This window comes from Hibiscus syriacus, unplaced genomic scaffold, assembly GCF_006381635.1.
Source record: "Hibiscus syriacus cultivar Baekdansim isolate YM2019G1 unplaced genomic scaffold, ASM638163v2 tig00110156_pilon, whole genome shotgun sequence".
In the NCBI taxonomy this organism is placed as follows: domain Eukaryota; kingdom Viridiplantae; phylum Streptophyta; class Magnoliopsida; order Malvales; family Malvaceae; genus Hibiscus; species Hibiscus syriacus.
In genome coordinates this window covers 197,424-210,924 of record NW_024062606.1, presented here as the reverse complement: position 1 = coordinate 210,924, position 13,501 = coordinate 197,424, and the positions used below count along the sequence as shown (strand labels likewise).

Genomic DNA, 13,501 nt, shown 5'->3' with positions numbered 1-13,501 from the left:
ATCAAGAAAACATTCATTCACATAGACATACATGTCACATGAAGTTGCATCTTTGAATTAAATATTCATCATCACGTACAACATAATTTTGATTTCCCTCTCACGTGGATGCCTTTAAAATTTATCTTGAATTTTTTTCTTATGTAAGACAATTAACTCATCTCATGAGGAAATTTTTGAAAGCTCGTTTTCAAAAAAAGCTCAAAACATCATATAAAATTCATCCGAACAACTATAAAAATATTCAAGATAGTTGCACTTGTACATGCACACTTTTACAAAACTTTTAGGAAAGGAATGATTGGTGGCAATTAGACCTCCTCAACATGAAGGAGTAATATCGTCTTCGATAAGCACGTTATCTAAAGGCAATAAGATCTCTTCAATGTGAATGAGCAACATTGTCTTCAAATTTTAATTCCATATGCAAAGAAGCAAATTACCCAAGCACGACTAGATCTCCTCAACACGAAGGAGCAATCTCATCAGAAGCGACCAAATCTCTTCAATGTGAATGAGTAGTGTTGTTTCTAGAATCAAATTATCTCTAGACAATCAGACTTCCACAAGACGAAGGAACAATGTTATCCTCATATACACAGACTATACCTCATCAACGCGAAAAAACAATGTCATCATCAAATTTAACATCGAGCAAATCACCAAAAGAATAACCATATCTGCTCATCGCGATGAGCAGTGTTGTTTACAAAATCAAATTATCCCTAGACAATCAAACTTCCTCATCACGAAGGAACAATGTTGTCTCTATAGGGACAATTATCCAAGTACGACTAGATGTCATCAACACAAAGGAATAATGTCGTTCACAGACTAGGCCTCCTTAACGTGAAAGAGAAATGTCATCATCAGATTTGACATCGAACAAATCACCCAAAGTGACCAGATCTCCTCATCACGTAGGAGCCTTATCGTTTCCAAAATCAAATTATCTTCAGACAATCAGACTTCCTCAACGTAAAGGAAAAATATTGTCTTCATATACATAATCATTCATATGCGACTAGTCGTCCTCATCACGAATGAACAACATTGTCAACAAACTCGACATTCTTAAAACGAATTGTCAAATCATCAAATAACGATTATACTTTCTCAATACGAAGAAACAAATCGCTTGTATCCTTTGGGATTGCTTCTCTTGAAGCAAAATTTCATATTGTTTATCACAAGTTTCCTTTGAAACACAACAAATTTTTCCTTACTTGAGGTAGTTTTCTCTCAAAAGAGGTAGTTATCTCATATAAGATAATTTCTTTTGAAACTAATTTTGTCTCGCTCGAGATAGTTTCCTTTTGAAACCCAAAGCATCGACATCGTTTCTCTTGAAACAAATTATGTCTTGCTTAAAATTTCTTTCTCTCGAGAGTACAACTTCTGATATTACAAATTTCAATCCTTTTGAAATTGTTTCCCTTTAAACAAAACATTGAAAAATCTCTCTTGAAATAAAGATCGTTTTCAGTCTCACTTAAGACAACAATTTTTATTTCAAAACAAAATAAGGAACCGAAAAAAAACTCTTCTTTTTGTCTTTGACCTACTCTTATCAACACAAAAAGGGCAAAGAGGGGCAACTTTAGACACACATTTTTGTCCGGATTATTATTATTATTATTATTATTATTATTATTATTATTATTATTATTTTGCAGGCCCATTACAAAGAAAAAATAGCTTAATCCCAAACCCATCTAGTCCAATCGACCCAAGTGACCCAAATTATTTTAGGATTTGAAACCTTAGAGTTTTCACCAACTCCCATCGTCACCGTCAAAGCCTCCATTGTCAGTGCCACTGTTGCTGAAGACATCCCCAACCACTCCATCTCACCAAAATAGTAATAATATCAGTAAAAAAACCAATCTAACCAAAACATCCCAAAAAATTTGAGAACTATATTAAAAAAATCCAAGAATCTCACCAAACATGAAAACAACGCTCATAAAAAATGAGAGACAATCATTTTCGAAAAAAGAGGAGACAGAGAAGAGTAGGATGAAATCCTTCAAAAAGAAAAAAAGAGAAGTTCAAACCAGGACAAAAGAGAAAGCAAAAAAGGAGAGACACACCAGAGAAAAGAGGACGGTCTTCAGAGTTGAAAATAACCAAAACTTCATCTCTAGATTTGCAATGATCTAGCCCCTTTTAAGGTAACCAGACTTCATATTAGTGTCGAGGGAGTCAAGACGCGTCGTTTAGGGTAACTATCTCTCTCTGTCGCCATCAAAGGGTGGCAGCCGTCACGACGGAAACTTGCTAGTTTTTGGAAAATTAAGAGAATGGTGAAATAGATTTGAGAGAATTATCTCTCTCTCACTCACTTTAGTTTTTTCAGCTGAAGAAACAAATGAAAGGCTTAGGGTTTCTAAATCCTTATAATTTTCATTATATATGTGTCACAAAATGACATCGTTTTGGCCTCTTTAGACCTGCGTGGGTTTAATGCACGGGAAGTCCTTTGTGTTTTGTAATTCCCTATTTTGGTTATGAAATGAAAGCGGTTATTCCCACGATCGAACCTTAAAACTTTTTTGTGTTTATGTTTTAGTTCTAGTTTATATTGTTGCTTACAACTTTGATATTTATGTGTTTAGTCCCTTTGATTTTTGTTTATATTTATTTTAACCACTTTCTATTTTAATTATATTATGAAATAAATATTGATTTATCACATTTTTAGCCCTTATATTGTTTTCCACTATTTTGATTCGCCCCCTTTCATATTAATCTTAAATATTTATTTTTGATTAAGTTATAATTATGTTGATCTAGTATGTATTTGCTATGTCATTGAGATATGTTTGATAAATACATGTATTTAGTAGAGTAATGTACCTATTTATTATATTTGTTATATGCTTGCGTATAAATGTATATATTATTTAAGGTAGTATATATACGATTTTAACCAACTTTTTTTAGATTTGCCAAAATGACCAACTAAATCGCAATGCGATCGATAATTCGCAACGCGATCTCCGGTATCGCAAATCAGTTTCCAGATTCGCAACGCGAACATCGACTATCGCAATGCGATTTTTCAAATTCGTTACGATAGTCTAAGTTCGCGTTGCGATTTATTCCAAATTCGCATTGCGATAGTCCAAGTTCTTTGCGATAGTCGAAGTTCGCGTTGCGATTTATTCCAAGTTCGTTGCGATAGTCGAAGTTCGCATTGCGATTTATTCCAAGTTCGTTGCGATAGTCGAAGTTCGCGTTGCGATTTATTCCAAGTTCGTTGCGATAGTCCAAAATCGCAACGACTGGTGGTATTGCATTTGTTTCTTAAGAATTTTCTCTAAAAAGATAGTATTCGCGCGGACGTGTCAAAGACACGTATTACCACAACCACGACCACGACCCGAGACGGGACGAGACGAGACGGACGGCGGCGGTGTACGAGAGTTTCCCTTATTCTCTATCACTCAACAAGGAAGTGGGAAAGTCAAGCCTTAAATACCATTCTTAATAGTGTTTCCAATACTATGTGGGATTGAGCATTATCAACACTTGTTCCCAATACTATGTGAGATTGAGCCTTAAATAGTGATATTATTTGTGAATTATAGTTAATGACTTTAGTATTTGTATGAAAAGTATTTGTGGTTCGTTTAGTTTTCATGCAATTCTAATTTATTTTCAATTGATTGTAATTGCACGATAACAATTTTTTTTATTCTCGCGAGTGATGCAATTTTTTTTGAATGTTTTGCTTAAAATTGCAATAATCGCGATTGATTGTAGATTGACTTTTAATTATGGCATATTTAATCGTATAATACTAATGCAATTGGTTGCTGATTCAGTTGTTTTAAGGTGCATGATTGTTAATTGTTTCCTGAATAATCACATAGTATTGGAAACAAGTGTTGGTAATGCTCAATCCTACATAGTATTGGAAACACTATTGAGAATGGTATTTAAGGCTTGGTTTTCTCACTTCCTTGTTGAGTAATAGAGAACAAGGGGGACTCTCGCGCGCCGCCGCCGCCGTCCGTCTCGTCTCGGGTCCGGGTCGTGGTCATATGTGTCTTCGACACGTCCGTGCGAATACTATCTTTTTAGAGAAAATTCTTAAGAAACAAATGCAATACCACCAGTCGTTGCGATTTTGGACTATCGCAACGAATTTGGAATAAATCGCAATGCGAACTTCGACTATCGCAACGAACTTGGAATAAATCGCAACGCGAACTTCGACTATCGTAACGAATTTGGAATAAATCGCAATGCGAACTTTGACTATAGCAACGAATTTGTAATAAATCGCAACGCGAACTTCGACTATCGCAAATCAGTTTCCAAATTCGCAACGCGAACTTTGACTATCGCAATGCGAACTTTGACTATCGCAATGCGATAGTCGAAGTTCGCGTTGCGAATCTGGAAACTGATTTGCGATACCGGAGATCGCGTTGCGAATTATCGATCGCGTTGCGAATTATCGATCGCATTGCGATTTAGTTGGTCATTTTGGTAAATCTAAAAAAATTTGGTTAAAATCATATATTATAAGGCATTTTTTGCCACTGAGATTTTTTTTTTATTATTTGTTACCCATGCATTTTATTTCAAATATAATGTCTGTTTAATATTTTAATATCTATAAAATTTTTAATTGTTCGATTAACTTAGGGAAGACCTTTAAAAATCTAGAGTGCCCTTCTAATGAGCATTCGAATAAAGTTGATATTTTATAGTTATACAATATTTAATTATATTTTTAATATATATTAAATTAAATTTTTAAAAAAAGTATGTATATAAAATGTGTTCTATTTTAAATAAATATATTTATGCATATTTAATATTTATATAACGAAATTATTTTCATAAATAAATATTCATTGTGTTTTTATTTATTTTAGTATTTCATTATTTTATTGTATTTATTTATCCGTCATTATATGCGAATATTTTGTCCATTTTATATATGTCATTTATTACTGTTGCATTCATAAATCGTGTTTTTATTTTTTCGTTTTAAAAAAAATCAAAGACAATGTTGACTTGCATCATGGGTTAATGAAATTACGTCTAATATAACTGAATTTCAATTTATGTTAATCCACTTAGTAAGAGGACATCCGTTTTAAAGCTGAGTGAATTAAGTCATCTTTTATCGAGTCGAGTATTTTAAAAATAAATTTACTCATTTTTAAAATTCATCGAAATAAAAGGATCGTAATTTAAATTTTGAATTTAAAATTTTAAAAATCCACTATTTAGACAACATATAATTAAGGGTACTAATTTTGGGCGTTGTGGGGTGCTCACTTTTTCCCACACGTAACCGAATCTCGAATCATTAAAAATGAATTTATGGTAATAAACATACCAATTTTGTCCTTTTAAATTATTTTTCTTAAAATTGTTTTAAAATATATTTTTAGATATTCGACCTACCTAGCCTTGAGGTCGATGACGATTCCAAAATCATTTTCAAATTTAAAAAATCTCACGTTTTTCAAAATAATATCATAATTGTTTTTAAAATAATTTATTTATTAAAAAATGGTTATGACAAAGTATAAATAAAAGATATGGTCGGTTTTGCAAACAAAAAGCTATGGTGGGGGGAGATGAATGTTTATAAGATAAGGGGGAGGGGGGAAATCAAAGTGAAAAGCAAAGAAGGGTTCCTTTCTTTGTAAAGGCAATCGATGCCCCTACATTACTGTAATTTTCAACATTCGTATCACCGAAATTCGATATGACCATTGCATGTTTCTTTTATATTATAAGGGGGGGGGGTCGATACTGGAACTTAGATGCTCGTTGTTTATTTTAGCTTGTATAACATATTCGAAAATGGCATCCATTTTATATATTATTCTATGATATTTAGTACTGGATGGCTTTTCCAACATAAAAAAATGGCCCCATAGCCATAGAGATACCCTTCATCTTCATCACCAGCCATCAGTTATACATATATATGTTCAGATTCAGACCATCCATTATATAAAGTTAGGCATCAATCTTTTATCGGTTATATATATATATATGTTCAGGGTTTATCAGCTTTATAGATTTTTTAACAATACTTGAATTTTCTAAAATGATAATTTAAGAATCCATCAAGGGACAAAACCTTAGGGATAAAAGTGAAAAAGTAGTTAATATCTGGCATATATAAATATGATCAATGGCGTTGCTTTTTCTATATTATATATTTGATTGCAGGTGTGACTCAAGGGACAGAACCTTACGGCCTACACTGTGAACCAATTTGATACAAGTGTCAAGCTGATGTTCTATGATAATGAAGCTTCTTGGTAATGGAACTTCCATGTTTTGCTGCATTAGATTTGCTCTCGTAAAAGGTGGAACGGGTGTAACGGGGGCTCCATTTTTGGCTGTACGAGGGATGGCTTGCGTTGGGAGATTTTAGTTTTGTTGTCTTTCTGTGTGTTAATTGGGATATAATACGTTCAAGATGCATTGAATATTAACCATGTAATAAAATTTTATGAGCACTCTTTTGCTCCTTCGAAAATTTGAGTTTGAGTATAGTCTTAGATTTAGATAAGAAGGGGTATTACAAGACCTAATTTTCTTTCAAAAAAAATAAATAAAACAAGCGACTTCAATGATAAAAAGGAGTGTTGTTCTTTCTAGAGATCTCGAATTCGAACATATGTGTTTGTAAAGTATGTGTACGTTGTTAATGATTAAGAAAGATTATGAATAGATACTAACTTGTAATCACCCACATACTAATTAAAATCTAGGACACTTATTCTAAAGATGCAACTGCTCAAATCCAAGACCTCTAAGGAGAATAACACTTCTTTTAATTACCGAGACCGATGGATTCCATGATTAAATCTTAAATGTACGAAAGTTATAGACATGAAGCCTAAAATGGGTTACACGCGTGGTTTGCAAGCTTAATAATAAAAGAAAAAGGACTACAAATACATGTGATATTATAGCAAAGATTTCCATGCCACACAACGATTTCATCATCATGATTCTTCCACTTTCACCTTCCAACAACCTAAGAGCTCCCATCAACATCAAATATCAGTATATGGTACGACTTATATATATGTACCATATAATATATGTCTGTCTTCATTTATCATTTCCACAATAATAACGATCCACCACCATGCCCTTCCTTATAAATATTACCCATACCAGACGGAGGAAAAAGATGGAAAATAAAGAATAATAGATGAAGACAGTTGATGAAGCATGAGTGCACACGCTAGTTGAATGTGGGTTGTGCTGTCTCTGGCTACCAATCTTAGAAATTTATATAATTATAGCCCTTTGTTCCTTCTTCTTTAGGCATTTGAGTAGGGATGTCAATTTTCTCCACATCATACCCACTTTGATGGTCTCATTGTTTGAGAGGATGTGATTCTTATTGAATGAGTGGTTAAAAATGTTAGAGTTAATGTGATTTAGTCATGTGATTCATGCCGGATGAAAATAACAATAATCTATTATAAACGTAGTAAGAGAATATTTTAAACGCGTGATGCTGAAGGCTAAAATATTAAAATAAAGAATACAAGTTAAAATAACTATTTAAACTAACCGTTGGGGACAAATAAAATGTTGCAATATCAATTAAAATGATAGGCTCTATGAATTTATAGGTTTGAAATCATTAAAGATACAAATAATAGGTATTCAATTAAAATGAATAAATATTGTATTTTAAGATAATATTCTACAAATACTTATCAATTGGCCTTTTAACTATCCTTCTCCAGAAACAACTTCTTGTGTTCATCACCACTCAAGCCTCTATGACTATACGTGAAATCACTTGCAATATCAAAATCCTTATCAAACTTAAGTAATTACTACAAACAAATTCAACAATACTCAAAGAGACCAAATACAAATAATAAAAGAGAGAGAACACAATCGAATGCATCTATTGTGTTTCTTCTTCTTCTTCTTCTTTTTCTTAAGCTTTTGTAGTCCTTCTTCCCATTATTACTATTTGAATCAAAACTACAATTTTAAAATTTAAAAGACGTAATAAAAAAAAAATTATCTCCCAACCTTCGCATAAATAATCACTTTGTCTCTTATTTTTTTGTAAAAATATTTTAGCTACAATATTTTTGTTTTTGGAGCAAAATTTCCTCCGGTTCATGAAAATTGTTAGTTGACTAACAGTTAACTATTTCTATTGATGTGACAGGTCTACATGTGATGACACGTCATTAATATATTATTTTAAAATTATTTTTAAAAATAAACTACATATTTAATACTTAAACTATTAGTTTAACTCATCAATGGCGGCTATAAAGTAATTACCAAGGTAGCCCTCAATGGCATCAACAAGCTTGTCTTATGCGTCTTCCGCGACCTTCTTGCTCTCTTAATTCCTGCCCCCGTCGCCTACGTTAGTGAAAAGTATAACCTTTTTTTTTCCTTTTTTGAATTTGGGTTTGACCTTATAATTAGTGGTTGATCAGTCTGTTCCCATTCTGTTTCATAAGTTTTTGGTTGCTTGGATCGAGAATCAAACTTCTAGGTCTTGTTTGTTCACTTTCCTGCGAAAGGATTCGACCTCCCATGACTAAACGCCTCCTCCTATCATTCTTTTTTTTTTTTTTGGTCAAATCGGATTGAAATGATTATGAGTCTAATCAATTATAAATAGAATTATTAATATATTCTTATAAAAAAATATGTCTTCTTATTTGTTAATCTTATCATTTAGGCATAATTTCAATTCTCAGTCTTTCAATATTTTGAATTAAACCATCATTTATAGATGATAAATGGATAATTTAACACAAATAGGATCGTATAATGTGTGTTAGAGCTTGTTATCAAAATTTTATATTGATCTTGTATGGAAAGTTTATCTATATGATAAAGAAATATTTTTTTATTAAAAAATTATTTCTAATTATAAATTTAATATATTTGTTAAATTTTAAAAAATAATACATAACTTTATTGGTTAAGTTATAGTAGTAAGATAGGTAAACTTTATAGTATTTTGATTATAAATCTAACATTATTTCTTTTATTTTAGTTGTTTTCTACTATTTTTATTATAAATCTAACATTTTTATTACAAGTAAGATAAGTAAATTTTATTTGTTAATATTTTCAATCTTACAATAAGATTCTTATTTGTATATCCCTCTTTTATAACATAAGTAAACTTTCTATTATTTTTATTATAAATATAATATTTTTATTACAAGTAAGATAAGTAAATTTTATTTGTTATTGTTTTCAATCTTACAATAATATTCTTACTTTTGGTTCGGATTAATTTTCGTTAAGATTGCTTTCAAGTCGGGTTAAATTCGGTTCGAATTTCTATCGATTTGGGTTAATTTAGGTTTGGGTTGCATTCGGCTCGAGTTACTTTCGGTTCAGGTTGCTTTTGGTTTCGCTAAATTTTGGATCGGGTATGGTTTGAGTATCGGATCAAATTTGATTATCATGTGCAGGTTAATATTAGATATTGGGTTGGATAAATCGGTTTGGATCAAGTTTGCCATGTCTATATACCACCCTTGTTCCCTGACCTGTTTGATATGTGACTGGTTCGAATTTTAGTGCCTTTCACAAGTAGTATGGGAGTGGTTCGTGTAAATTTCATCGTTAACAATCTATATAAACTTCATGACAAACAATGCTGCCTTGTAACTTGTTGTAAAACGTTGAATGTGTATTTTGTTGTTATTAAATACTTGTTTATCTGAATTTTCACTGTTTCTAACAATTCCAGGCTTCAGTTTTAGCCGAGTATCCCGCCAACATTTCCGTGACTGCACTTTCCTATTTTTTTCGATGCTATATCGATGGTTGTGACATCATATTTTGTCACCAATGAGTTAACAGATAGGCATCTGACACGGCCAGAGCATTTTGCCGTTGTGTATGCTGTAAGTTTCTTCTGGATTTTATAGAATCTCGAATCTTAAAATATTTGCGGCATGTTTCTTTAAATCTTTGGCCTCGATACTCGATCTGCTAGTGTTATCATAATATCCAAGGCCGTGGAACGGTGGAAGTATATGAAAAGTTATCTGATATGTGTGGATGTTTGGCTTTGGCAGGGAGTTGCAGCATCAGCTCTTACCAACGGACTCGTGACATGGTCGAACAAGATCTTGGGGCCGGCTTTAGTGGCTCTCTATAGTCCGCTTCTGCCTGCAGTATCAGCCTTTATGTCGAGAATTTTCCTGGGAAGTCCGATTTATTTGGGAAGGTTTTATTTCCGACCATTCCACTACAAATTAGAATCTAAATCTCTCATCTTGTACAGAAATGGTGATATATTCACTTCATTTGGTTTTGTTTCATATGTGGTAACAGTGTTATCGGTGGATTTCTAATAATCGCCGGTCTATATATGGTCACTTGGGCATCCTGCTGAGAAAGACACACAGCCACGTCGGTGATGCCTCAATTTTTCAGTCCTCCCAACCACTCATTCCCAAATATGCATCAAGTAACAAGAATGCATGCCAGTGAACACGCATTTTCTCGGAACCTCTGTTTTGTCATGAAATCCAGTGGTTAAGTGTATAATCGGATCCATGACCTCTTTTCAGTACATTACTAAGATCAAATGGCGTCACTTTGATGGGCAGCAAAAGAGGGATTCATTCACTGCATGTTCAAAATGTAACAGAGAACGCTCCGAGGATGGTTTGCTCCTTTTCTGCTGTCTGAATTTGTTGTAAGAAACACAGTTCTTTCTCTTCTTTTTTTTTTTTTTTTTTTTTTTACTTTTTGATGACATTAAACAACAGATTGACTTACTGGATTGGGAAATAAGCGTAATCCCTTGGTAAATATATGGTTTCCTATTAACCCCAGTAGCATGGAGTGCTTATGCAGTACAGTTATACATCGTAATAATTACCCTCACTTCATCCCCAAATCAAATGAACAGCAAGCTTTGGCACAATGCAAATTTGGTTTCATGGCCATTGCGGATGTGAATTCTCCTTAAATATTACTGTTGTTAAAAAGTTTCCGCCATCCCCAGTTATGGGAAAAATGATTTTATCCTTCCCCAATTCTGGACGTGATATTGCCATTCGAAGGATGACTTTTTTTCTTCCATTTTTCTCTTTTAAGAAATGGTTGATTTGAATTAAAAAATCAATATTTGTCATTAATATTCGTACTATATATAAATTTTAAGAAAAAAATAAAATATAAAACGTGTGTTTTGCTCCGTGCCTAGTTATCCAACAGCCACAATTTGTCTCCTTTAAGACAGACACCTTTTATTTTGTCAGTAATTCATTGAGGTTATAATTCAGTTTTCCAACTCTCCTTGTCCAAATCATCAAAAATATCTCATTTTTAATTCTCCCTTTCTTGTAATTCCTTGCTCACCGATTGGAGTGGGAAGGAAGGGACATGGCACGAACTAATGGCGGATTCGAGAGAGAAGCATGGAAAGCTAATCCTTCCATGGCTTTGGTTCAATTCGTCAATGGAGGCTATCATGTAATTACCAAAGTAGCCCTCAATACTGGTATCAACCAGCTTGTTTTCTGCGTTTCCCGTGATCTCCTTGCTCTCTCAATTCTTGCGCCCATCGCCTATGTTACTGAAAGGTCTGACCTTATCATTAATTTGTTAAAAAAAAATTGGGTCCTTTATTTTCTCTTGGTTCTAACAATTGGTTATGCATTGATTGAATCAAAGCTCGATACTTTAATGTGTTTGACTTTATATTTAGTGATTGATCGATCTGTTCTCATTAAGATGATCGACATGGTATCTGCAGCTAAATTTATTGCTTTTGTTTTTTGATTGCATTCTGTTCTTGTTAAAGATTCATACCATTTTTAGTCAATTTTAACATCTCTGCTTCATAATATTTTGGTTGCTTGTGCTCTATTCTTGTCTGTTGACTTTCCTGCAGAAGGATTCGACCTCCTATGACTAAACGTGTCCTCCTATCATTCTTCTTTCTTGGGTTAACTGGGTGAGTATCACTTTATCTGAACAAATCCTGGTTGATCTGGGAATATGTTATACTCGGATTGTGCCTGATTGGTCAACTGGAATAGTATATTCGGGAACCAGCTTTTATTCCTCGTTGGTCTGAGCTACACGAATCCAACTTACGCCACCTTCAATTCCAGTCTTTACCTTTCTCTTTGCTGTAATGATGGGGTAATTGCACAACCTTCAATTCCTATATCTGTCTGTTACTTTTTTCCGTAATTTGTATGAAATTGTACCTGCAGTACAGAAAGAGTGAATTTGCTCAAAACTGAAGGTCAAACAAAGGTTGGAGGTACCATAATCTGTGTTTCTGGCGCATTGTTAATGGTTCTGTTTCGTGGTCCGGCTTTGCTTGGACAGCCGAATTGAGACTTTGCTGCCCAAGGTGACATAAGCCGAATGATGGCTTATGTCTAGTTTTCTCGAGTCTGGACTTGATCATTGGCATATCAGAGTTCTATGCTTGATAGTGAACTGTATTTGCATGGCTGCTTTCCTGGCCATTCAGGTATGCTATATGCTTGATGGTTCTGTTCTTTGCTTGTGGTAGGTTAGATGTCGTGTCTTATTTGCGAAGCGAATCGAAAAGAAATCTCTTTGAGTAAAACTAAAGAGGAAACGGCCTGTGTGGTCTTGAATATGATTTGGCATCATTTCTTGTCACCAATGAGTCAACAGATTGGCATCTGAAACGGTCGGAGCTTTTTGCCGTCGTGTATGCTGTAAGTTTCTTATGATTTCCATAGGATCTCGAATCGTAAAAATCTGATACGCGTGCATGTCCTTAAATCTTTGGACTCGATACTTGAAATGTTATCTGATATGTGTGGATTTTTGGCTTTGGCAGGGAGTTGCAACATCGGCTCTTAACTACGGACTTGTGTCATGGTCGAATAAGATCTTGGGGCCGGCTTATGAACCAGATTACCTTCCTCTTTAACGATCGATCAAAAGCTCGATTCAAGTTGACTCGATACTTTAACGAGCTATGTCGAGTAAAGTCCAACTCAACTCTATAAATTTACAAACAACTCGTTAAATTTTTTTTATAACTTTTCAATAGTTATAAAATTATTTCTTTCAAAAAATTACTAATTTACTAATAGATAATAAAAATAATAATAAATCACTAACTATTAATTTTCTAATAAATAATTAAAAATAATAAATTATTAATTAATAATTATTATTTTACTACGTCCAAAAACCAAACAGTAATTATTATTTTAATATATTTATGAATTTTTATTAAAGTAAATATTAAAAGGATTAATACGTTAAGGACTTATATTATCATTTTTATTTCGTTTTAGTATCTAAAGTTTATTTTTTTCATAAACATTAACGATAATGTAACGTGGCATGACATATCAATTTTTTTTTAATTTTTACATCATATTTTTATTTCTCTGCCAATATATTTTAATGGATTTTATTCAACCAATTAAATAGTGACACGTGTCACCAATTATGAGGATAATAAAATAAAAGATAAATTATTCTT

General features: G+C 33.0%; 1 long non-coding RNA gene and 1 pseudogene across 1 annotated transcript; both read left to right on the top strand.

The window, feature by feature from the left end:
• Positions 1-8,290: 8,290 nt before the first annotated feature.
• Positions 8,291-10,402, top strand: LOC120215736 (annotated as a pseudogene).
• A 931-nt stretch (positions 10,403-11,333) lies between these two features.
• On the top strand, positions 11,334-12,920 carry LOC120215730. The gene is made up of 5 exons (XR_005524993.1): positions 11,334-11,600; positions 11,912-12,165; positions 12,240-12,543; positions 12,575-12,719; positions 12,845-12,920. It is a non-coding gene; the product is annotated as an uncharacterized LOC120215730 (long non-coding RNA).
• Positions 12,921-13,501: the final 581 nt, after the last annotated feature.